This window comes from Schistocerca piceifrons, chromosome 8, assembly GCF_021461385.2.
Source record: "Schistocerca piceifrons isolate TAMUIC-IGC-003096 chromosome 8, iqSchPice1.1, whole genome shotgun sequence".
NCBI lineage: Eukaryota > Metazoa > Arthropoda > Insecta > Orthoptera > Acrididae > Schistocerca > Schistocerca piceifrons.
In genome coordinates, this window is record NC_060145.1 from 141,118,974 (window position 1) to 141,140,331 (window position 21,358).

At 52.1% G+C, this 21,358-nt stretch overlaps 35 non-coding genes across 35 annotated transcripts; 24 read left to right on the forward strand and 11 right to left on the reverse strand.

The window, feature by feature from the left end:
• The first annotated feature begins 384 nt into the window (after positions 1-384).
• On the forward strand, positions 385-476 carry Trnai-uau. The gene is given in 2 exon segments: positions 385-422; positions 441-476. It is a non-coding gene; the product is annotated as a tRNA-Ile (tRNA).
• Positions 477-587: 111 nt separating this feature from the next.
• Positions 588-659, forward strand: Trnad-guc. Its single transcript has one exon. It is a non-coding gene; the product is annotated as a tRNA-Asp (tRNA).
• Positions 660-1,238: 579 nt separating this feature from the next.
• Positions 1,239-1,311, reverse strand: Trnar-acg. Its single transcript has one exon. It is a non-coding gene; the product is annotated as a tRNA-Arg (tRNA).
• Positions 1,312-1,756: 445 nt separating this feature from the next.
• On the forward strand, positions 1,757-1,848 carry Trnai-uau. The gene is given in 2 exon segments: positions 1,757-1,794; positions 1,813-1,848. It is a non-coding gene; the product is annotated as a tRNA-Ile (tRNA).
• Positions 1,849-1,959: 111 nt separating this feature from the next.
• Positions 1,960-2,031, forward strand: Trnad-guc. Its single transcript has one exon. It is a non-coding gene; the product is annotated as a tRNA-Asp (tRNA).
• A 579-nt stretch (positions 2,032-2,610) lies between these two features.
• On the reverse strand, positions 2,611-2,683 carry Trnar-acg. The gene has a single exon. It is a non-coding gene; the product is annotated as a tRNA-Arg (tRNA).
• A 445-nt stretch (positions 2,684-3,128) lies between these two features.
• Trnai-uau lies at positions 3,129-3,220 on the forward strand. The gene is given in 2 exon segments: positions 3,129-3,166; positions 3,185-3,220. It is a non-coding gene; the product is annotated as a tRNA-Ile (tRNA).
• Positions 3,221-3,332: 112 nt separating this feature from the next.
• On the forward strand, positions 3,333-3,404 carry Trnad-guc. Its single transcript has one exon. It is a non-coding gene; the product is annotated as a tRNA-Asp (tRNA).
• Positions 3,405-3,983: 579 nt separating this feature from the next.
• Positions 3,984-4,056, reverse strand: Trnar-acg. Its single transcript has one exon. It is a non-coding gene; the product is annotated as a tRNA-Arg (tRNA).
• A 445-nt stretch (positions 4,057-4,501) lies between these two features.
• Trnai-uau lies at positions 4,502-4,593 on the forward strand. The gene is given in 2 exon segments: positions 4,502-4,539; positions 4,558-4,593. It is a non-coding gene; the product is annotated as a tRNA-Ile (tRNA).
• Positions 4,594-4,704: 111 nt separating this feature from the next.
• On the forward strand, positions 4,705-4,776 carry Trnad-guc. Its single transcript has one exon. It is a non-coding gene; the product is annotated as a tRNA-Asp (tRNA).
• A 579-nt stretch (positions 4,777-5,355) lies between these two features.
• Trnar-acg lies at positions 5,356-5,428 on the reverse strand. Its single transcript has one exon. It is a non-coding gene; the product is annotated as a tRNA-Arg (tRNA).
• Positions 5,429-5,873: 445 nt separating this feature from the next.
• Trnai-uau lies at positions 5,874-5,965 on the forward strand. Its single transcript is given in 2 exon segments — positions 5,874-5,911; positions 5,930-5,965. It is a non-coding gene; the product is annotated as a tRNA-Ile (tRNA).
• A 112-nt stretch (positions 5,966-6,077) lies between these two features.
• Positions 6,078-6,149, forward strand: Trnad-guc. The gene has a single exon. It is a non-coding gene; the product is annotated as a tRNA-Asp (tRNA).
• Positions 6,150-6,728: 579 nt separating this feature from the next.
• On the reverse strand, positions 6,729-6,801 carry Trnar-acg. The gene has a single exon. It is a non-coding gene; the product is annotated as a tRNA-Arg (tRNA).
• Positions 6,802-7,246: 445 nt separating this feature from the next.
• Trnai-uau lies at positions 7,247-7,338 on the forward strand. The gene is given in 2 exon segments: positions 7,247-7,284; positions 7,303-7,338. It is a non-coding gene; the product is annotated as a tRNA-Ile (tRNA).
• A 111-nt stretch (positions 7,339-7,449) lies between these two features.
• Trnad-guc lies at positions 7,450-7,521 on the forward strand. Its single transcript has one exon. It is a non-coding gene; the product is annotated as a tRNA-Asp (tRNA).
• A 233-nt stretch (positions 7,522-7,754) lies between these two features.
• On the reverse strand, positions 7,755-7,826 carry Trnam-cau. Its single transcript has one exon. It is a non-coding gene; the product is annotated as a tRNA-Met (tRNA).
• A 274-nt stretch (positions 7,827-8,100) lies between these two features.
• Positions 8,101-8,173, reverse strand: Trnar-acg. Its single transcript has one exon. It is a non-coding gene; the product is annotated as a tRNA-Arg (tRNA).
• Positions 8,174-8,618: 445 nt separating this feature from the next.
• On the forward strand, positions 8,619-8,710 carry Trnai-uau. Its single transcript is given in 2 exon segments — positions 8,619-8,656; positions 8,675-8,710. It is a non-coding gene; the product is annotated as a tRNA-Ile (tRNA).
• A 111-nt stretch (positions 8,711-8,821) lies between these two features.
• On the forward strand, positions 8,822-8,893 carry Trnad-guc. The gene has a single exon. It is a non-coding gene; the product is annotated as a tRNA-Asp (tRNA).
• Positions 8,894-9,472: 579 nt separating this feature from the next.
• On the reverse strand, positions 9,473-9,545 carry Trnar-acg. Its single transcript has one exon. It is a non-coding gene; the product is annotated as a tRNA-Arg (tRNA).
• Positions 9,546-9,990: 445 nt separating this feature from the next.
• Positions 9,991-10,082, forward strand: Trnai-uau. Its single transcript is given in 2 exon segments — positions 9,991-10,028; positions 10,047-10,082. It is a non-coding gene; the product is annotated as a tRNA-Ile (tRNA).
• A 112-nt stretch (positions 10,083-10,194) lies between these two features.
• Positions 10,195-10,266, forward strand: Trnad-guc. Its single transcript has one exon. It is a non-coding gene; the product is annotated as a tRNA-Asp (tRNA).
• Positions 10,267-10,812: 546 nt separating this feature from the next.
• Trnar-acg lies at positions 10,813-10,885 on the reverse strand. The gene has a single exon. It is a non-coding gene; the product is annotated as a tRNA-Arg (tRNA).
• Positions 10,886-11,330: 445 nt separating this feature from the next.
• Trnai-uau lies at positions 11,331-11,422 on the forward strand. Its single transcript is given in 2 exon segments — positions 11,331-11,368; positions 11,387-11,422. It is a non-coding gene; the product is annotated as a tRNA-Ile (tRNA).
• Positions 11,423-11,533: 111 nt separating this feature from the next.
• Positions 11,534-11,605, forward strand: Trnad-guc. Its single transcript has one exon. It is a non-coding gene; the product is annotated as a tRNA-Asp (tRNA).
• A 579-nt stretch (positions 11,606-12,184) lies between these two features.
• Positions 12,185-12,257, reverse strand: Trnar-acg. The gene has a single exon. It is a non-coding gene; the product is annotated as a tRNA-Arg (tRNA).
• A 445-nt stretch (positions 12,258-12,702) lies between these two features.
• On the forward strand, positions 12,703-12,794 carry Trnai-uau. Its single transcript is given in 2 exon segments — positions 12,703-12,740; positions 12,759-12,794. It is a non-coding gene; the product is annotated as a tRNA-Ile (tRNA).
• A 111-nt stretch (positions 12,795-12,905) lies between these two features.
• On the forward strand, positions 12,906-12,977 carry Trnad-guc. Its single transcript has one exon. It is a non-coding gene; the product is annotated as a tRNA-Asp (tRNA).
• Positions 12,978-13,556: 579 nt separating this feature from the next.
• Trnar-acg lies at positions 13,557-13,629 on the reverse strand. The gene has a single exon. It is a non-coding gene; the product is annotated as a tRNA-Arg (tRNA).
• Positions 13,630-14,074: 445 nt separating this feature from the next.
• Positions 14,075-14,166, forward strand: Trnai-uau. The gene is given in 2 exon segments: positions 14,075-14,112; positions 14,131-14,166. It is a non-coding gene; the product is annotated as a tRNA-Ile (tRNA).
• A 111-nt stretch (positions 14,167-14,277) lies between these two features.
• Trnad-guc lies at positions 14,278-14,349 on the forward strand. The gene has a single exon. It is a non-coding gene; the product is annotated as a tRNA-Asp (tRNA).
• Positions 14,350-20,741: 6,392 nt separating this feature from the next.
• Positions 20,742-20,833, forward strand: Trnai-uau. The gene is given in 2 exon segments: positions 20,742-20,779; positions 20,798-20,833. It is a non-coding gene; the product is annotated as a tRNA-Ile (tRNA).
• A 111-nt stretch (positions 20,834-20,944) lies between these two features.
• On the forward strand, positions 20,945-21,016 carry Trnad-guc. The gene has a single exon. It is a non-coding gene; the product is annotated as a tRNA-Asp (tRNA).
• Positions 21,017-21,358: the final 342 nt, after the last annotated feature.

Genomic DNA, 21,358 nt, shown 5'->3' on the forward strand with positions numbered 1-21,358 from the left:
TCGACAATTGCATGTCATCCACTGACAACGGCGGCGCGGCCACTCTGGTCTTCGGCACTCTGCAGGGAGCTGCCACCAAGGAAGGCATCTCTCCTCCTGCTGCTCGGCCACGGAGCGCCTGCACAGCTTAGAGCTTGCCACAGATCTGCCGTCGCTGATGGACAGGTAGCGGAATGCAAGGCGGCCGTTTTTTTGCATTTTTTCGGTGATGACAAGCGGTTGACATGCTTGTAAGTGTAGCATATAAAACAAGAATCGTATGAAGCATTCGTAGACAGGTGCTAACGTCGCAGTATGGCCGCAGGTGACGGTCGTATGACGGGTCTGTAGCCACAACAGGTTGGCATCAAAGTGAATACCGCTAACTGTAAGCACTGTGCTGTAGCCCCAGTGGCGCAATTGGTTAGCGCACGGTACTTATAAGGCAGTAGCCGTGAGCAATGCCGGGGTTGTGAGTTCGAGCCTCACCTGGGGCATACTTCTATTTCGTAGCAGCTGACTATGGAAGCAGCGGGACGCTAGGTTTGAGATGTATCGCGTACATGAGAACCATAAATGTGCGTGCACTGTAGACAAGGACTGCGTGTTCCTCGGTAGTATAGTGGTTAGTATCCCCGCCTGTCACGCGGGAGACCGGGGTTCGATTCCCCGCCGGGGAGATGCGATTTTTATATCGCGAAGGTTGCGCGTGTGGCCCGAAAAAGCATTACCGTTGTGATCAAGGAATGTAATTGCTAAAAAATCGTAAGAAAGTCTGCGTCTTAGGAAGTGTTTCTCGTATTCTGCACACGACGTCGTCGTTTCACAACTCACAGGGTTTGCCGTCGACGCTGAATCAGCGCACCCCAGGATTAATGATCGAGCTCGAAGCACCCAAGAAAAAGAATAATTTTAGCAGAGCGTGGTTTCGATCCACGGACCTCTGGGTTATGGGCCCAGCACGCTTCCACTGCGCCACTCTGCTGTGCGGACAGATGCGCGCTCTTCGGTGCGTGACATGGGACACTTGGAAAAGCGTTGTCTGCGTCGCCTACCGTTTAATTAACTGCGTAGCATCTGCCAGCTTGACTTGTCTCGACTTTGCTCGACTGACGCTACGCTGACGCTTGCACGAAGCGATATTTACCGCGATCGTCTCGAGATGCAGCTGCGAGATGCTCAGGATTAACATTGCACTCCACGAAGGTGGAGACATTCGAATGCACTGCCTAGCTACGCGCCCGCAACTAACAAAATGCCGACCCTGCCAGGATTCGAACCTGGAATCTTCTGATCCGTAGTCAGACGCGTTATCCGTTGCGCCACAGGGCCACTGTTCGCGTTTTCTGCTACGAGGCGGGTGCACATCGCAAAGCAACGTGTTCTCCGTGGCTCGGCAATTGCATGTCATCCACTGACAACGGCGGCGCGGCCACTCTGGTCTTCGGCACTCTGCAGGGAGCTGCCACCAAGGAAGGCATCTCTCCTCCTGCTGCTCGGCCACGGAGCGCCTGCACAGCTTAGAGCTTGCCACAGATCTGCCGTCGCTGATGGACAGGTAGCGGAATGCAAGGCGGCCGTTTTTTTGCATTTTTTCGGTGATGACAAGCGGTTGACATGCTTGTAAGTGTAGCATATAAAACAAGAATCGTATGAAGCATTCGTAGACAGGTGCTAACGTCGCAGTATGGCCGCAGGTGACGGTCGTATGACGGGTCTGTAGCCACAACAGGTTGGCATCAAAGTGAATACCGCTAACTGTAAGCACTGTGCTGTAGCCCCAGTGGCGCAATTGGTTAGCGCACGGTACTTATAAGGCAGTAGCCGTGAGCAATGCCGGGGTTGTGAGTTCGAGCCTCACCTGGGGCATACTTCTATTTCGTAGCAGCTGACTATGGAAGCAGCGGGACGCTAGGTTTGAGATGTATCGCGTACATGAGAACCATAAATGTGCGTGCACTGTAGACAAGGACTGCGTGTTCCTCGGTAGTATAGTGGTTAGTATCCCCGCCTGTCACGCGGGAGACCGGGGTTCGATTCCCCGCCGGGGAGATGCGATTTTTATATCGCGAAGGTTGCGCGTGTGGCCCGAAAAAGCATTGCCGTTGTGATCAAGGAATGTAATTGCTAAAAAATCGTAAGAAAGTCTGCGTCTTAGGAAGTGTTTCTCGTATTCTGCACACGACGTCGTCGTTTCACAACTCACAGGGTTTGCCGTCGACGCTGAATCAGCGCACCCCAGGATTAATGATCGAGCTCGAAGCACCCAAGAAAAAGAATAATTTTAGCAGAGCGTGGTTTCGATCCACGGACCTCTGGGTTATGGGCCCAGCACGCTTCCACTGCGCCACTCTGCTGTGCGGACAGATGCGCGCTCTTCGGTGCGTGACATGGGACACTTGGAAAAGCGTTGTCTGCGTCGCCTACCGTTTAATTAACTGCGTAGCATCTGCCAGCTTGACTTGTCTCGACTTTGCTCGACTGACGCTACGCTGACGCTTGCACGAAGCGATATTTACCGCGATCGTCTCGAGATGCAGCTGCGAGATGCTCAGGATTAACATTGCACTCCACGAAGGTGGAGACATTCGAATGCACTGCCTAGCTACGCGCCCGCAACTAACAAAATGCCGACCCTGCCAGGATTCGAACCTGGAATCTTCTGATCCGTAGTCAGACGCGTTATCCGTTGCGCCACAGGGCCACTGTTCGCGTTTTCTGCTACGAGGCGGGTGCACATCGCAAAGCAACGTGTTCTCCGTGGCTCGGCAATTGCATGTCATCCACTGACAACGGCGGCGCGGCCACTCTGGTCTTCGGCACTCTGCAGGGAGCTGCCACCAAGGAAGGCATCTCTCCTCCTGCTGCTCGGCCACGGAGCGCCTGCACAGCTTAGAGCTTGCCACAGATCTGCCGTCGCTGATGGACAGGTAGCGGAATGCAAGGCGGCCGTTTTTTTGCATTTTTTCGGTGATGACAAGCGGTTGACATGCTTGTAAGTGTAGCATATAAAACAAGAATCGTATGAAGCATTCGTAGACAGGTGCTAACGTCGCAGTATGGCCGCAGGTGACGGTCGTATGACGGGTCTGTAGCCACAACAGGTTGGCATCAAAGTGAATACCGCTAACTGTAAGCACTCTGCTGTAGCCCCAGTGGCGCAATTGGTTAGCGCACGGTACTTATAAGGCAGTAGCCGTGAGCAATGCCGGGGTTGTGAGTTCGAGCCTCACCTGGGGCATACTTTTATTTCGTAGCAGCTGACTATGGAAGCATCGGGACGCTAGATTTGAGATGCATCACGTACCTGAGAGTCCATAAATGTGCGTGCACTGTAGTCAACGACTGCGTGTTCCTCGGTAGTATAGAGGTTAGTATCCCCGCCTGTCACGCGGGAGACCGGGGTTCGATTCCCCGCCGGGGAGGTGCGATTTTTATATCGCGAAGGTTGCACATGTGGCCCGAAAAAGCATTACCGTTGTGATCAAGGAATGTAATTGCTAAAAAATCGTAAGAAAGTCTGCGTCTTAGGAAGTGTTTCTCGTATTCTGCACACAACGTCGTCGTTTCACAACTCACAGGGTTTGCCGTCGACGCTGAATCAGCGCACCCCAGGATTAATGATCGAGCTCGAAGCACCCAAGAAAAAGAATAATTTTAGCAGAGCGTGGTTTCGATCCACGGACCTCTGGGTTATGGGCCCAGCACGCTTCCACTGCGCCACTCTGCTGTGCGGACAGATGCGCGCTCTTCGGTGCGTGACATGGGACACTTGGAAAAGCGTTGTCTGCGTCGCCTACCGTTTAATTAACTGCGTAGCATCTGCCAGCTTGACTTGTCTCGACTTTGCTCGACTGACGCTACGCTGACGCTTGCACGAAGCGATATTTACCGCGATCGTCTCGAGATGCAGCTGCGAGATGCTCAGGATTAACATTGCACTCCACGAAGGTGGAGACATTCGAATGCACTGCCTAGCTACGCGCCCGCAACTAACAAAATGCCGACCCTGCCAGGATTCGAACCTGGAATCTTCTGATCCGTAGTCAGACGCGTTATCCGTTGCGCCACAGGGCCACTGTTCGCGTTTTGTGCTACGAGGCGGGTGCACATCGCAAAGCAACGTGTTCTCCGTGGCTCGACAATTGCATGTCATCCACTGACAACGGCGGCGCGGCCACTCTGGTCTTCGGCACTCTGCAGGGAGCTGCCACCAAGGAAGGCATCTCTCCTCCTGCTGCTCGGCCACGGAGCGCCTGCACAGCTTAGAGCTTGCCACAGATCTGCCGTCGCTGATGGACAGGTAGCGGAATGCAAGGCGGCCGTTTTTTTGCATTTTTTCGGTGATGACAAGCGGTTGACATGCTTGTAAGTGTAGCATATAAAACAAGAATCGTATGAAGCATTCGTAGACAGGTGCTAACGTCGCAGTATGGCCGCAGGTGACGGTCGTATGACGGGTCTGTAGCCACAACAGGTTGGCATCAAAGTGAATACCGCTAACTGTAAGCACTGTGCTGTAGCCCCAGTGGCGCAATTGGTTAGCGCACGGTACTTATAAGGCAGTAGCCGTGAGCAATGCCGGGGTTGTGAGTTCGAGCCTCACCTGGGGCATACTTCTATTTCGTAGCAGCTGACTATGGAAGCAGCGGGACGCTAGGTTTGAGATGTATCGCGTACATGAGAACCATAAATGTGCGTGCACTGTAGAGAAGGACTGCGTGTTCCTCGGTAGTATAGTGGTTAGTATCCCCGCCTGTCACGCGGGAGACCGGGGTTCGATTCCCCGCCGGGGAGATGCGATTTTTATATCGCGAAGGTTGCGCGTGTGGCCCGAAAAAGCATTGCCGTTGTGATCAAGGAATGTAATTGCTAAAAAATCGTAAGAAAGTCTGCGTCTTAGGAAGTGTTTCTCGTATTCTGCACACGACGTCGTCGTTTCACAACTCACAGGGTTTGCCGTCGACGCTGAATCAGCGCACCCCAGGATTAATGATCGAGCTCGAAGCACCCAAGAAAAAGAATAATTTTAGCAGAGCGTGGTTTCGATCCACGGACCTCTGGGTTATGGGCCCAGCACGCTTCCACTGCGCCACTCTGCTGTGCGGACAGATGCGCGCTCTTCGGTGCGTGACATGGGACACTTGGAAAAGCGTTGTCTGCGTCGCCTACCGTTTAATTAACTGCGTAGCATCTGCCAGCTTGACTTGTCTCGACTTTGCTCGACTGACGCTACGCTGACGCTTGCACGAAGCGATATTTACCGCGATCGTCTCGAGATGCAGCTGCGAGATGCTCAGGATTAACATTGCACTCCACGAAGGTGGAGACATTCGAATGCACTGCCTAGCTACGCGCCCGCAACTAACAAAATGCCGACCCTGCCAGGATTCGAACCTGGAATCTTCTGATCCGTAGTCAGACGCGTTATCCGTTGCGCCACAGGGCCACTGTTCGCGTTTTCTGCTACGAGGCGGGTGCACATCGCAAAGCAACGTGTTCTCCGTGGCTCGGCAATTGCATGTCATCCACTGACAACGGCGGCGCGGCCACTCTGGTCTTCGGCACTCTGCAGGGAGCTGCCACCAAGGAAGGCATCTCTCCTCCTGCTGCTCGGCCACGGAGCGCCTGCACAGCTTAGAGCTTGCCACAGATCTGCCGTCGCTGATGGACAGGTAGCGGAATGCAAGGCGGCCGTTTTTTTGCATTTTTTCGGTGATGACAAGCGGTTGACATGCTTGTAAGTGTAGCATATAAAACAAGAATCGTATGAAGCATTCGTAGACAGGTGCTAACGTCGCAGTATGGCCGCAGGTGACGGTCGTATGACGGGTCTGTAGCCACAACAGGTTGGCATCAAAGTGAATACCGCTAACTGTAAGCACTGTGCTGTAGCCCCAGTGGCGCAATTGGTTAGCGCACGGTACTTATAAGGCAGTAGCCGTGAGCAATGCCGGGGTTGTGAGTTCGAGCCTCACCTGGGGCATACTTTTATTTCGTAGCAGCTGACTATGGAAGCATCGGGACGCTAGATTTGAGATGCATCACGTACCTGAGAGTCCATAAATGTGCGTGCACTGTAGTCAACGACTGCGTGTTCCTCGGTAGTATAGAGGTTAGTATCCCCGCCTGTCACGCGGGAGACCGGGGTTCGATTCCCCGCCGGGGAGGTGCGATTTTTATATCGCGAAGGTTGCACATGTGGCCCGAAAAAGCATTACCGTTGTGATCAAGGAATGTAATTGCTAAAAAATCGTAAGAAAGTCTGCGTCTTAGGAAGTGTTTCTCGTATTCTGCACACAACGTCGTCGTTTCACAACTCACAGGGTTTGCCGTCGACGCTGAATCAGCGCACCCCAGGATTAATGATCGAGCTCGAAGCACCCAAGAAAAAGAATAATTTTAGCAGAGCGTGGTTTCGATCCACGGACCTCTGGGTTATGGGCCCAGCACGCTTCCACTGCGCCACTCTGCTGTGCGGACAGATGCGCGCTCTTCGGTGCGTGACATGGGACACTTGGAAAAGCGTTGTCTGCGTCGCCTACCGTTTAATTAACTGCGTAGCATCTGCCAGCTTGACTTGTCTCGACTTTGCTCGACTGACGCTACGCTGACGCTTGCACGAAGCGATATTTACCGCGATCGTCTCGAGATGCAGCTGCGAGATGCTCAGGATTAACATTGCACTCCACGAAGGTGGAGACATTCGAATGCACTGCCTAGCTACGCGCCCGCAACTAACAAAATGCCGACCCTGCCAGGATTCGAACCTGGAATCTTCTGATCCGTAGTCAGACGCGTTATCCGTTGCGCCACAGGGCCACTGTTCGCGTTTTGTGCTACGAGGCGGGTGCACATCGCAAAGCAACGTGTTCTCCGTGGCTCGACAATTGCATGTCATCCACTGACAACGGCGGCGCGGCCACTCTGGTCTTCGGCACTCTGCAGGGAGCTGCCACCAAGGAAGGCATCTCTCCTCCTGCTGCTCGGCCACGGAGCGCCTGCACAGCTTAGAGCTTGCCACAGATCTGCCGTCGCTGATGGACAGGTAGCGGAATGCAAGGCGGCCGTTTTTTTGCATTTTTTCGGTGATGACAAGCGGTTGACATGCTTGTAAGTGTAGCATATAAAACAAGAATCGTATGAAGCATTCGTAGACAGGTGCTAACGTCGCAGTATGGCCGCAGGTGACGGTCGTATGACGGGTCTGTAGCCACAACAGGTTGGCATCAAAGTGAATACCGCTAACTGTAAGCACTGTGCTGTAGCCCCAGTGGCGCAATTGGTTAGCGCACGGTACTTATAAGGCAGTAGCCGTGAGCAATGCCGGGGTTGTGAGTTCGAGCCTCACCTGGTGCATACTTCTATTTCGTAGCAGCTGACTATGGAAGCAGCGGGACGCTAGGTTTGAGATGTATCGCGTACATGAGAACCATAAATGTGCGTGCACTGTAGACAAGGACTGCGTGTTCCTCGGTAGTATAGTGGTTAGTATCCCCGCCTGTCACGCGGGAGACCGGGGTTCGATTCCCCGCCGGGGAGATGCGATTTTTATATCGCGAAGGTTGCGCGTGTGGCCCGAAAAAGCATTACCGTTGTGATCAAGGAATGTAATTGCTAAAAAATCGTAAGAAAGTCTGCGTCTTAGGAAGTGTTTCTCGTATTCTGCACACGACGTCGTCGTTTCACAACTCACAGGGTTTGCCGTCGACGCTGAATCAGCGCACCCCAGGATTAATGATCGAGCTCGAAGCACCCAAGAAAAAGAATAATTTTAGCAGAGCGTGGTTTCGATCCACGGACCTCTGGGTTATGAGCCCAGCACGCTTCCACTGCGCCACTCTGCTGTGCGGACAGATGCGCGCTCTTCGGTGCGTGACATGGGACACTTGGAAAAGCGTTGTCTGCGTCGCCTACCGTTTAATTAACTGCGTAGCATCTGCCAGCTTGACTTGTCTCGACTTTGCTCGACTGACGCTACGCTGACGCTTGCACGAAGCGATATTTACCGCGATCGTCTCGAGATGCAGCTGCGAGATGCTCAGGATTAACATTGCACTCCACGAAGGTGGAGACATTCGAATGCACTGCCTAGCTACGCGCCCGCAACTAACAAAATGCCGACCCTGCCAGGATTCGAACCTGGAATCTTCTGATCCGTAGTCAGACGCGTTATCCGTTGCGCCACAGGGCCACTGTTCGCGTTTTGTGCTACGAGGCGGGTGCACATCGCAAAGCAACGTGTTCTCCGTGGCTCGACAATTGCATGTCATCCACTGACAACGGCGGCGCGGCCACTCTGGTCTTCGGCACTCTGCAGGGAGCTGCCACCAAGGAAGGCATCTCTCCTCCTGCTGCTCGGCCACGGAGCGCCTGCACAGCTTAGAGCTTGCCACAGATCTGCCGTCGCTGATGGACAGGTAGCGGAATGCAAGGCGGCCGTTTTTTTGCATTTTTTCGGTGATGACAAGCGGTTGACATGCTTGTAAGTGTAGCATATAAAACAAGAATCGTATGAAGCATTCGTAGACAGGTGCTAACGTCGCAGTATGGCCGCAGGTGACGGTCGTATGACGGGTCTGTAGCCACAACAGGTTGGCATCAAAGTGAATACCGCTAACTGTAAGCACTGTGCTGTAGCCCCAGTGGCGCAATTGGTTAGCGCACGGTACTTATAAGGCAGTAGCCGTGAGCAATGCCGGGGTTGTAAGTTCGAGCCTCACCTGGGGCATACTTTTATTTCGTAGCAGCTGACTATGGAAGCATCGGGACGCTAGGTTTGAGATGTATCGCGTACATGAGAACCATAAATGTGCGTGCACTGTAGACAAGGACTGCGTGTTCCTCGGTAGTATAGTGGTTAGTATCCCCGCCTGTCACGCGGGAGACCGGGGTTCGATTCCCCGCCGGGGAGATGCGATTTTTATATCGCGAAGGTTGCGCGTGTGGCCCGAAAAAGCATTGCCGTTGTGATCAAGGAATGTAATTGCTAAAAAATCGTAAGAAAGTCTGCGTCTTAGGAAGTGTTTCTCGTATTCTGCACACGACGTCGTCGTTTCACAACTCACAGGGTTTGCCGTCGACGCTGAATCAGCGCACCCCAGGATTAATGATCGAGCTCGAAGCACCCAAGAAAAAGAATAATTTTAGCAGAGCGTGGTTTCGATCCACGGACCTCTGGGTTATGGGCCCAGCACGCTTCCACTGCGCCACTCTGCTGTGCGGACAGATGCGCGCTCTTCGGTGCGTGACATGGGACACTTGGAAAAGCGTTGTCTGCGTCGCCTACCGTTTAATTAACTGCGTAGCATCTGCCAGCTTGACTTGTCTCGACTTTGCTCGACTGACGCTACGCTGACGCTTGCACGAAGCGATATTTACCGCGATCGTCTCGAGATGCAGCTGCGAGATGCTCAGGATTAACATTGCACTCCACGAAGGTGGAGACATTCGAATGCACTGCCTAGCTACGCGCCCGCAACTAACCAAATGCCGACCCTGCCAGGATTCGAACCTGGAATCTTCTGATCCGTAGTCAGACGCGTTATCCGTTGCGCCACAGGGCCACTGTTCGCGTTTTGTGCTACGAGGCGGGTGCACATCGCAAAGCAACGTGTTCTCCGTGGCTCGGCAATTGCATGTCATCCACTGACAACGGCGGCGCGGCCACTCTGGTCTTCGGCACTCTGCAGGGAGCTGCCACCAAGGAAGGCATCTCTCCTCCTGCTGCTCGGCCACGGAGCGCCTGCACAGCTTAGAGCTTGCCACAGATCTGCCGTCGCTGATGGACAGGTAGCGGAATGCAAGGCGGCCGTTTTTTTGCATTTTTTCGGTGATGACAAGCGGTTGACATGCTTGTAAGTGTAGCATATAAAACAAGAATCGTATGAAGCATTCGTAGACAGGTGCTAACGTCGCAGTATGGCCGCAGGTGACATTCGTATGACGGGTCTGTAGCCACAACAGGTTGGCATCAAAGTGAATACCGCTAACTGTAAGCACTGTGCTGTAGCCCCAGTGGCGCAATTGGTTAGCGCACGGTACTTATAAGGCAGTAGCCGTGAGCAATGCCGGGGTTGTGAGTTCGAGCCTCACCTGGGGCATACTTTTATTTCGTAGCAGCTGACTATGGAAGCATCGGGACGCTAGATTTGAGATGCATCACGTACCTGAGAGACCATAAATGTGCGTGCACTGTAGTCAACGACTGCGTGTTCCTCGGTAGTATAGTGGTTAGTATCCCCGCCTGTCACGCGGGAGACCGGGGTTCGATTCCCCGCCGGGGAGGTGCGATTTTTATATCGCGAAGGTTGCACATGTGGCCCGAAAAAGCATTACCGTTGTGATCAAGGAATGTAATTGCTAAAAAATCGTAAGAAAGTCTGCGTCTTAGGAAGTGTTTCTCGTATTCTGCACACGACGTCGTCGTTTCACAACTCACAGGGTTTGCCGTCGACGCTGAATCAGCGCACCCCAGGATTAATGATCGAGCTCGAAGCACCCAAGAAAAAGAATAATTTTAGCAGAGCGTGGTTTCGATCCACGGACCTCTGGGTTATGGGCCCAGCACGCTTCCACTGCGCCACTCTGCTGTGCGGACAGATGCGCGCTCTTCGGTGCGTGACATGGGACACTTGGAAAAGCGTTGTCTGCGTCGCCTACCGTTTAATTAACTGCGTAGCACTGACGCTACGCTGACGCTTGCACGAAGCGATATTTACCGCGATCGTCTCGAGATGCAGCTGCGAGATGCTCAGGATTAACATTGCACTCCACGAAGGTGGAGACATTCGAATGCACTGCCTAGCTACGCGCCCGCAACTAACAAAATGCCGACCCTGCCAGGATTCGAACCTGGAATCTTCTGATCCGTAGTCAGACGCGTTATCCGTTGCGCCACAGGGCCACTGTTCGCGTTTTCTGCTACGAGGCGGGTGCACATCGCAAAGCAACGTGTTCTCCGTGGCTCGACAATTGCATGTCATCCACTGACAACGGCGGCGCGGCCACTCTGGTCTTCGGCACTCTGCAGGGAGCTGCCACCAAGGAAGGCATCTCTCCTCCTGCTGCTCGGCCACGGAGCGCCTGCACAGCTTAGAGCTTGCCACAGATCTGCCGTCGCTGATGGACAGGTAGCGGAATGCAAGGCGGCCGTTTTTTTGCATTTTTTCGGTGATGACAAGCGGTTGACATGCTTGTAAGTGTAGCATATAAAACAAGAATCGTATGAAGCATTCGTAGACAGGTGCTAACGTCGCAGTATGGCCGCAGGTGACGGTCGTATGACGGGTCTGTAGCCACAACAGGTTGGCATCAAAGTGAATACCGCTAACTGTAAGCACTGTGCTGTAGCCCCAGTGGCGCAATTGGTTAGCGCACGGTACTTATAAGGCAGTAGCCGTGAGCAATGCCGGGGTTGTGAGTTCGAGCCTCACCTGGGGCATACTTTTATTTCGTAGCAGCTGACTATGGAAGCATCGGGACGCTAGGTTTGAGATGTATCGCGTACATGAGAACCATAAATGTGCGTGCACTGTAGACAAGGACTGCGTGTTCCTCGGTAGTATAGTGGTTAGTATCCCCGCATGTCACGCGGGAGACCGGGGTTCGATTCCCCGCCGGGGAGATGCGATTTTTATATCGCGAAGGTTGCGCGTGTGGCCCGAAAAAGCATTGCCGTTGTGATCAAGGAATGTAATTGCTAAAAAATCGTAAGAAAGTCTGCGTCTTAGGAAGTGTTTCTCGTATTCTGCACACGACGTCGTCGTTTCACAACTCACAGGGTTTGCCGTCGACGCTGAATCAGCGCACCCCAGGATTAATGATCGAGCTCGAAGCACCCAAGAAAAAGAATAATTTTAGCAGAGCGTGGTTTCGATCCACGGACCTCTGGGTTATGGGCCCAGCACGCTTCCACTGCGCCACTCTGCTGTGCGGACAGATGCGCGCTCTTCGGTGCGTGACATGGGACACTTGGAAAAGCGTTGTCTGCGTCGCCTACCGTTTAATTAACTGCGTAGCATCTGCCAGCTTGACTTGTCTCGACTTTGCTCGACTGACGCTACGCTGACGCTTGCACGAAGCGATATTTACCGCGATCGTCTCGAGATGCAGCTGCGAGATGCTCAGGATTAACATTGCACTCCACGAAGGTGGAGACATTCGAATGCACTGCCTAGCTACGCGCCCGCAACTAACAAAATGCCGACCCTGCCAGGATTCGAACCTGGAATCTTCTGATCCGTAGTCAGACGCGTTATCCGTTGCGCCACAGGGCCACTGCTCGCGTTTTCTGCTACGAGGCGGGTGCACATCGCAAAGCAACGTGTTCTCCGTGGCTCGGCAATTGCATGTCATCCACTGACAACGGCGGCGCGGCCACTCTGGTCTTCGGCACTCTGCAGGGAGCTGCCACCAAGGAAGGCATCTCTCCTCCTGCTGCTCGGCCACGGAGCGCCTGCACAGCTTAGAGCTTGCCACAGATCTGCCGTCGCTGATGGACAGGTAGCGGAATGCAAGGCGGCCGTTTTTTTGCATTTTTTCGGTGATGACAAGCGGTTGACATGCTTGTAAGTGTAGCATATAAAACAAGAATCGTATGAAGCATTCGTAGACAGGTGCTAACGTCGCAGTATGGCCGCAGGTGACGGTCGTATGACGGGTCTGTAGCCACAACAGGTTGGCATCAAAGTGAATACCGCTAACTGTAAGCACTGTGCTGTAGCCCCAGTGGCGCAATTGGTTAGCGCACGGTACTTATAAGGCAGTAGCCGTGAGCAATGCCGGGGTTGTGAGTTCGAGCCTCACCTGGGGCATACTTTTATTTCGTAGCAGCTGACTATGGAAGCATCGGGACGCTAGGTTTGAGATGTATCGCGTACATGAGAACCATAAATGTGCGTGCACTGTAGACAAGGACTGCGTGTTCCTCGGTAGTATAGTGGTTAGTATCCCCGCATGTCACGCGGGAGACCGGGGTTCGATTCCCCGCCGGGGAGATGCGATTTTTATATCGCGAAGGTTGCGCGTGTGGCCCGAAAAAGCATTGCCGTTGTGATCAAGGAATGTAATTGCTAAAAAATCGTAAGAAAGTCTGCGTCTTAGGAAGTGTTTCTCGTATTCTGCACACGACGTCGTCGTTTCACAACTCACAGGGTTTGCCGTCGACGCTGAATCAGCGCACCCCAGGATTAATGATCGAGCTCGAAGCACCCAAGAAAAAGAATAATTTTAGCAGAGCGTGGTTTCGATCCACGGACCTCTGGGTTATGGGCCCAGCACGCTTCCACTGCGCCACTCTGCTGTGCGGACAGACGCGCGCTCTTCGGTGCGTGACATGGGACACTTGGAAAAGCGTTGTCTGCGTCGCCTACCGTTTAATTAACTGCGTAGCATCTGCCAGCTTGACTTGTCTCGACTTTGCTCGACTGACGCTACGCTGACGCTTGCACGAAGCGATATTTACCGCGATCGTCTCGAGATGCAGCTGCGAGATGCTCAGGATTAACATTGCACTCCACGAAGGTGGAGACATTCGAATGCACTGCCTAGCTACGCGCCCGCAACTAACAAAATGCCGACCCTGCCAGGATTCGAACCTGGAATCTTCTGATCCGTAGTCAGACGCGTTATCCGTTGCGCCACAGGGCCACTGTTCGCGTTTTGTGCTACGAGGCGGGTGCACATCGCAAAGCAACGTGTTCTCCGTGGCTCGACAATTGCATGTCATCCACTGACAACGGCGGCGCGGCCACTCTGGTCTTCGGCACTCTGCAGGGAGCTGCCACCAAGGAAGGCATCTCTCCTCCTGCTGCTCGGCCACGGAGCGCCTGCACAGCTTAGAGCTTGCCACAGATCTGCCGTCGCTGATGGACAGGTAGCGGAATGCAAGGCGGCCGTTTTTTTGCATTTTTTCGGTGATGACAAGCGGTTGACATGCTTGTAAGTGTAGCATATAAAACAAGAATCGTATGAAGCATTCGTAGACAGGTGCTAACGTCGCAGTATGGCCGCAGGTGACGGTCGTATGACGGGTCTGTAGCCACAACAGGTTGGCATCAAAGTGAATACCGCTAACTGTAAGCACTGTGCTGTAGCCCCAGTGGCGCAATTGGTTAGCGCACGGTACTTATAAGGCAGTAGCCGTGAGCAATGCCGGGGTTGTGAGTTCGAGCCTCACCTGGGGCATACTTTTATTTCGTAGCAGCTGACTATGGAAGCATCGGGACGCTAGGTTTGAGATGTATCGCGTACATGAGAACCATAAATGTGCGTGCACTGTAGACAAGGACTGCGTGTTCCTCGGTAGTATAGTGGTTAGTATCCCCGCATGTCACGCGGGAGACCGGGGTTCGATTCCCCGCCGGGGAGATGCGATTTTTATATCGCGAAGGTTGCGCGTGTGGCCCGAAAAAGCATTGCCGTTGTGATCAAGGAATGTAATTGCTAAAAAATCGTAAGAAAGTCTGCGTCTTAGGAAGTGTTTCTCGTATTCTGCACACGACGTCGTCGTTTCACAACTCACAGGGTTTGCCGTCGACGCTGAATCAGCGCACCCCAGGATTAATGATCGAGCTCGAAGCACCCAAGAAAAAGAATAATTTTAGCAGAGCGTGGTTTCGATCCACGGACCTCTGGGTTATGGGCCCAGCACGCTTCCACTGCGCCACTCTGCTGTGCGGACAGATGCGCGCTCTTCGGTGCGTGACATGGGACACTTGGAAAAGCGTTGTCTGCGTCGCCTACCGTTTAATTAACTGCGTAGCATCTGCCAGCTTGACTTGTCTCGACTTTGCTCGACTGACGCTACGCTGACGCTTGCACGAAGCGATATTTACCGCGATCGTCTCGAGATGCAGCTGCGAGATGCTCAGGATTAACATTGCACTCCACGAAGGTGGAGACATTCGAATGCACTGCCTAGCTACGCGCCCGCAGCTAACAAAATGCCGACCCTGCCAGGATTTTTTTTTTTTTTTTTTTTTTTTGAAGCAGACACTCTACCACTCGAACGAATATATCTATTGAAAAAAATATTAAAGAATATCCACCACACAGCCACTTCAAAAGAAGTACAGTACTGAAATTAAAATCCTAAAACATGACTATATAATGTAGACTGCTTACTGAAATAAAGGTTAAAACACGAAAACTTCAGTCCTGGTGTAGAGAAGAAACATACATAAAGGCGGCAAATTCAGAAACAGTATAAAAGAAAATGGCTCACACAGGTGACCTTAGCCAACACCCTCTCTTTCAAATGTCAGGCTAAGCATATTGGCAAAATCATCTCGGAGGCCTGGCAATCGCAAGCGCTGCCAGTAAGCAGTAAGCATGTACTGCCGAAACGCTAGGTGTCCATCCTCTTCATGACAACTGTTGACAAAATGTACGAAATGGCCAATCAACCACATGACGGTATGGAGCTTCGTCCGCGGAAAAAAGGAAGAATCGGGCCGGACGATGATGTCAATAGTATAAGCGGCTTCAGCAGACCTAGTGACAAAAGCAAGTTGTTTCCTGAGCCAACGCCAATTAGCAAGGTGCCCACAGCAGGTGAATCGATGTTCAAGGGTATCCAGGAGACCACACCGAGTACAGGTGTCCGTGTCAGAAAGACCAATACGGTGCAGTCGTACATTGGTGGGAACCAAATTATTTATTACGCTATACCACGTGGACGCCACGGCCATAGAGTGGATCGGCAGACTAACGTTCTTCCAGACGTTCCTCCAGGACACGGATGGAGACGCCAGTTCTATTGGATTGGGACTGGCCAGCCCCTCCCAGCGGGCAATCAAGCTCTTGGTCGTTGGCACCGGTCGCCGCAAGAAGACGTCACCGAGGTAACTCACCGCAATGTAAAATTCCCGAATGTGTTTCAACTTAAAATTTAGGCGTCCGACATCGACAGGTGGAGCAAGGCTCGCCGGACGCACAACAGTAAAAAGCCTGGATGTAATTGAAGTCACTTCTTGCGTAACAATTAGAGTCGTTCGGCGGACGTACAAAGCAGACGCCTTGCGAGTAATGTCAGAGAGGCCCAAGCCTCCGGAGAGACGCGGTTTCGTCATTACCTCGTAACGTAACTTGAATAGATGGCCCTTCCATATAAACCTGCTAGACAATTGGCGCAACCTTTTCGCCACCATCATGGGAAGTGGGAACAGCTGAGCAACATAATAAGCTTTACATAGGACGTAGGTGTCTAAAATTCTGACTTTCTGCAAAATGGTAGCAGAGCGCTGCTCATGGACCATCAGAGCCCCCTGTATCTTCTCGGTGACAGATTTCCAATTGAGAGCCGCCATTTTTAGAGGACACCGATCAATGATAATCCCCAAGGACGTATGGCGATCGACAAAAGTGGCCCAAGGGACGTCAGCATCGCGAAATCCTCGAATATCAAGGAACTTACATTTACCCTGATTGAGACGCGCTCCAGAGACACGACAGTATGCATCAACTGCCCCTTTCAACAACGGGATATCATCTCGTTGACGGAGGAGAACAACGACATCATCCGCATATGCCTTAACCGAGAGCTTCCCACCAGAGAGGGACATACCCTGAAGCTTGAGAGCAATAGTCCGAAGCAGCGGTTCCAGGGACAAAACGAATAAAGACATAGAGAGCGGACTACCCTGAGGCACTCCGCGGCGGATAGCAATGGGCGGCGTCAGCTGCCCATTGACTGACACCCGAGCTGTTATTCCCCTGTACAAATTGCCAAGAACACCACGTGATGAAGCGTTAAAACCTATTGTACCTAAAACACGATCTAAAAACACATGACTGACGTGATCAAAAGCCTTATAAAAATCAAGGAAGGCAAAGGCACAATGTACGTTTGTAACCGCCGCAACCGAGACAACATCCCGATATTCGGCTACTGGTGTCAGAATAGATCTATCATGAAAACAACATTGATGTGCACCAATCACACCCCGAAGCAGAGAAGACAGCCGGCTATTGAGCGCTCTAGCAGCTGTCTTATAGTCAAAATTCAGCAATGTGAGCGGACGAAGATTGGCAGCAGATAAACGACCAGAGGACTTCGGAATTAAAACAATTTTCCCTACTTTAAAATCGGCAGGCACATCCATCCCTCTGACAATCTCATTTAAAATCTGCGTAAAAATGCCACCCAAAAGAGGCCAAAAACGGAGATAAAATTCTTTAGGCAGGCCGTCTGGACCCGGCGATTTACTGGACGGAGAGCGAGCAATAAAATCGAAAACATCATCTACCTGGAACTCCCGGAGAAATTCGCCGTTCGCGTCAGGCGCGATCGTCGCAGTTAGATCCCCAAAGACATCATCCGAAAGAGACTCACCAGAATCATCGGCAGAATAGAGACTAGTGTAATACTGATGAAGAGCACGAACCATTTCCTCCTGTGCACTAAGCTGTCGCCCATCATCCACCGTAAGAGAAGAGATGAAGGAGCGACGACGACGAGTCTGATGCCGTAGCAGGTGGTACAAGGATGTCAGTTCACCTTCAACAAGAGAGTGAGGTTTCGACTTAACTCGCAGACCATCCATCTGTCGTCGTTTAAGGCTCAAGAGCTTGGCTTTAATACGACGAACATCATGGATCCGCAGTGGAGAGGTACCCGCCGCGTCATATAGTTCACGCAGGACAGAGTAGTAATATTCATACGTGTTCTTAAAATCACGCGTCCTAGCAGCACAGTAGAAAATCAAAGTCTGACGAATCTTGGGCTTGGCAAACGCAGTCCACCAAACCAGCAAGGAGGGGTATCGCGGGACAGAGCGAAGACATCGCTCCCACACGCCACTTATAACATCATCCATAGCACTGTCGGCAAGGTGGGAAACATTTAACATCCACTGGGAACGATAAAGTTTTGCAGGTTGGCGACTAAGATTTACAGTTGCAGTAAAAGCACAATGGTCAGAAAAACTAGTAGGAATAACATCGACAGAAAGAATTTTATCACATAAAAAATCAGATAAATAGAATCTGTCGAGTCTACTGCATGAGGACGCGGTAAAAAACGTATATTTCACCAGGGTTGGATATTTGTGTGCCCAAACATCACGCAGATGCATCGTACGAACTAAGTCATGTAAATCACGGCAATAATTAAAATTGGGGGACTGGTCTGCAGGGCGTAAAACACAATTAAAATCGCCTCCGAGCAGGAGACTCCGAGGACTCTGGCGCAAAAGATAAATAAGCTCTTCTTTATAAAAGCGCGATCGAGCCACAGTGTGACCCGAACCAGAGGGGGCATACAAAACAACGAGGCGGAGATCAAAAAGACGACAACCAATCCCACGGCCAGAGGCAAGGAATTCAATGTCAGTAATAGGAATGCCCTCTCGAAAGAAAAGAGCAGTTCCTGTTGAATATTCCGGCGCGACATTAAAAACAGTTTGAAATCCAGGTAGAGAGAGATCAGAAAACAACACTTCCTGCAAAAACACTACGTCCGCACAGGCGTCGTAAATAAACTGCCGCAAAGAGGCAATGCGAACGTCGGACTGAATACGGTTAACATTTAAGGTAAGAAAGGTGTATGCTTGAACCATAGAGAGAAAAGCGAGAAAACAAATCACCTACACCGACGCACCAGCGTCACAGTCCATAGCAGGGGTGACGGAGGCATCCGAGGGAGGGGGACTGCTACCCCGTTCCGCGGATCCCTTACGTTTCGGTTTTTTACGAACAGCATTAACGTTCGGCTGAACGCGTAACTTGCGTCGGCTGACGGGCAAGGAAACTTCAGCCGCCGGTGACGTAGGAGGGTCAAGTTCTGTATCCGACACCACCCGCGCCGGTCCACATGCGGGATCCGGGGTCGCGGGGGAAACATCCGACAAAACGGAATGGTCAACACCTGCACTAGCTTCCGGCAAACATGGACTGCACGGAGGCGAAACGTGAGCAGGAAGGTCCGAGGCCGCAGAGTTGGAAAGAAGCGGAGCAGCTCCGCTGGCAGAGGTATGGGGCAGCGAAGCAGGAAGTTGTCGCGGCTCCACTTGTTGTGACATCGAAGTCGGTTCGGAAGACGGCGCCAACAGGCCCGACCGACGACCCGACTCGAGAGAAGCTGCGTCGGAGGCCGGAGGGGCGCCAGCAGCCGCCACCGGAACCGCTACCTCAGGAGGGCAGGGAGCAGCTACAGTACACAGTGGCTCGGAGGATGCCGGTCGCTCGGACTGGGGCATCTCAGGGAGATCCTCATCCGTGCTATTTCCATCGTGTGGGCGACGCCTCTTATTATTCAAAAGTGGCACACCCACCTGAGGGACAGACGGAACAACATCAGATTTAGCACGCAAAGGAGGAAATTCTGTATCAGGGGTGCGCAAAACCTGTGGCGGGGCGCTACTACCACTGGACTGTGCTACACCAAGAGCAGAACCACCTGCAACGAGGTCAGCGACCGTTAACTTGCGACGCTGTTCGAGAGAATTTTTTAAAACAAAAACTCTCCGCGGACAGTCGGTACGCACGTGACCACTTTCATTGCACAAAAAACAGGTGCCAACCTGACCACTATATGTTACATGGACACGATATCCACCGATCTGCAGGTGAGATGGAATATTCTGCTTAACGTGCATTTCGACTGAACGAATACCACTGTAACATTGCAGGCGATGTTGGCTTGACCAGCGTTCAAGGCGAATGCTCTTTACATCACCATACTTCTGTAGACCCTCCTTAAGATAGACATTATCCACCTCCGGTGGAAGGTTGTAAACACGAACATTGGTATACGTGATGGAAGCATTGGAAAGCTGCACGGTACTTACAGAATCATCCCGATGCCGAAAGAGAACTTGATGACCATATTTAGAAAGAATTTTATCAACCTGAAGTGGGTCCATAAACTTAACAAAGAAAACATACAGTTCGGTATCAAAATAAGCAGTGTGCACCTGATCCGAATGAACACCAAAGGTATCTACCAACCAATCATGAATCTCAAGAGAACTAGGTTGCACATGGCGGGTTGACTTGTCAAAAGCAAAACTAACTGTAGCCTGACGAGGAATAACCTGGGACGACATTTTCAAAATATGCGGTCGAAACCGCTACACAAAAAACACTGAAATAAGGACAGAAAGTAACACAAGGTACGAAACAACGACGGAGAAATACTCTCAGAAGTTGCAACACAACACGTAACAAAAACGATAGTCCACTATACGTAACGCTACGGCGGAGCGGAAGACTAGGCACGTCCACACTGCACGGCGTCTAAAGCGGAACTGGCGGATTCGAACCTGGAATCTTCTGATCCGTAGTCAGACGCGTTATCCGTTGCGCCACAGGGCCACTGTTCGCGTTTTGTGCTACGAGGCGGGTGCACATCGCAAAGCAACGTGTTCTCCGTGGCTCGACAATTGCATGTCATCCACTGACAACGGCGGCGCGGCCACTCTGGTCTTCGGCACTCTGCAGGGAGCTGCCACCAAGGAAGGCATCTCTCCTCCTGCTGCTCGGCCACGGAGCGCCTGCACAGCTTAGAGCTTGCCACAGATCTGCCGTCGCTGATGGACAGGTAGCGGAATGCAAGGCGGCCGTTTTTTTTGCATTTTTTCGGTGATGACAAGCGGTTGACATGCTTGTAAGTGTAGCATATAAAACAAGAATCGTATGAAGCATTCGTAGACAGGTGCTAACGTCGCAGTATGGCCGCAGGTGACGGTCGTATGACGGGTCTGTAGCCACAACAGGTTGGCATCAAAGTGAATACCGCTAACTGTAAGCACTGTGCTGTAGCCCCAGTGGCGCAATTGGTTAGCGCACGGTACTTATAAGGCAGTAGCCGTGAGCAATGCCGGGGTTGTGAGTTCGAGCCTCACCTGGGGCATACTTTTATTTCGTAGCAGCTGACTATGGAAGCATCGGGACGCTAGGTTTGAGATGTATCGCGTACATGAGAACCATAAATGTGCGTGCACTGTAGACAAGGACTGCGTGTTCCTCGGTAGTATAGTGGTTAGTATCCCCGCCTGTCACGCGGGAGACCGGGGTTCGATTCCCCGCCGGGGAGATGCGATTTTTATATCGCGAAGGTTGCGCGTGTGGCCCGAAAAAGCATTGCCGTTGTGATCAAGGAATGTAATTGCTAAAAAATCGTAAGAAAGTCTGCGTCTTAGGAAGTGTTTCTCGTATTCTGCACACGACGTCGTCGTTTCACAACTCACAGGGTTTGCCGTCGACGCTGAATCAGCGCACCCCAGGATTAATGATCGAGCTCGAAGCACCCAAGAAAAAGAATAATTTTAGCAGAGCGTGGTTTCGATCCACGGACCTCTGGGTTATGGGCCCAGCACGCTTCCACTGCGCCACTCTGCTGTGCGGACAGATGCGCGCTCTTCGGTGCGTGACATGG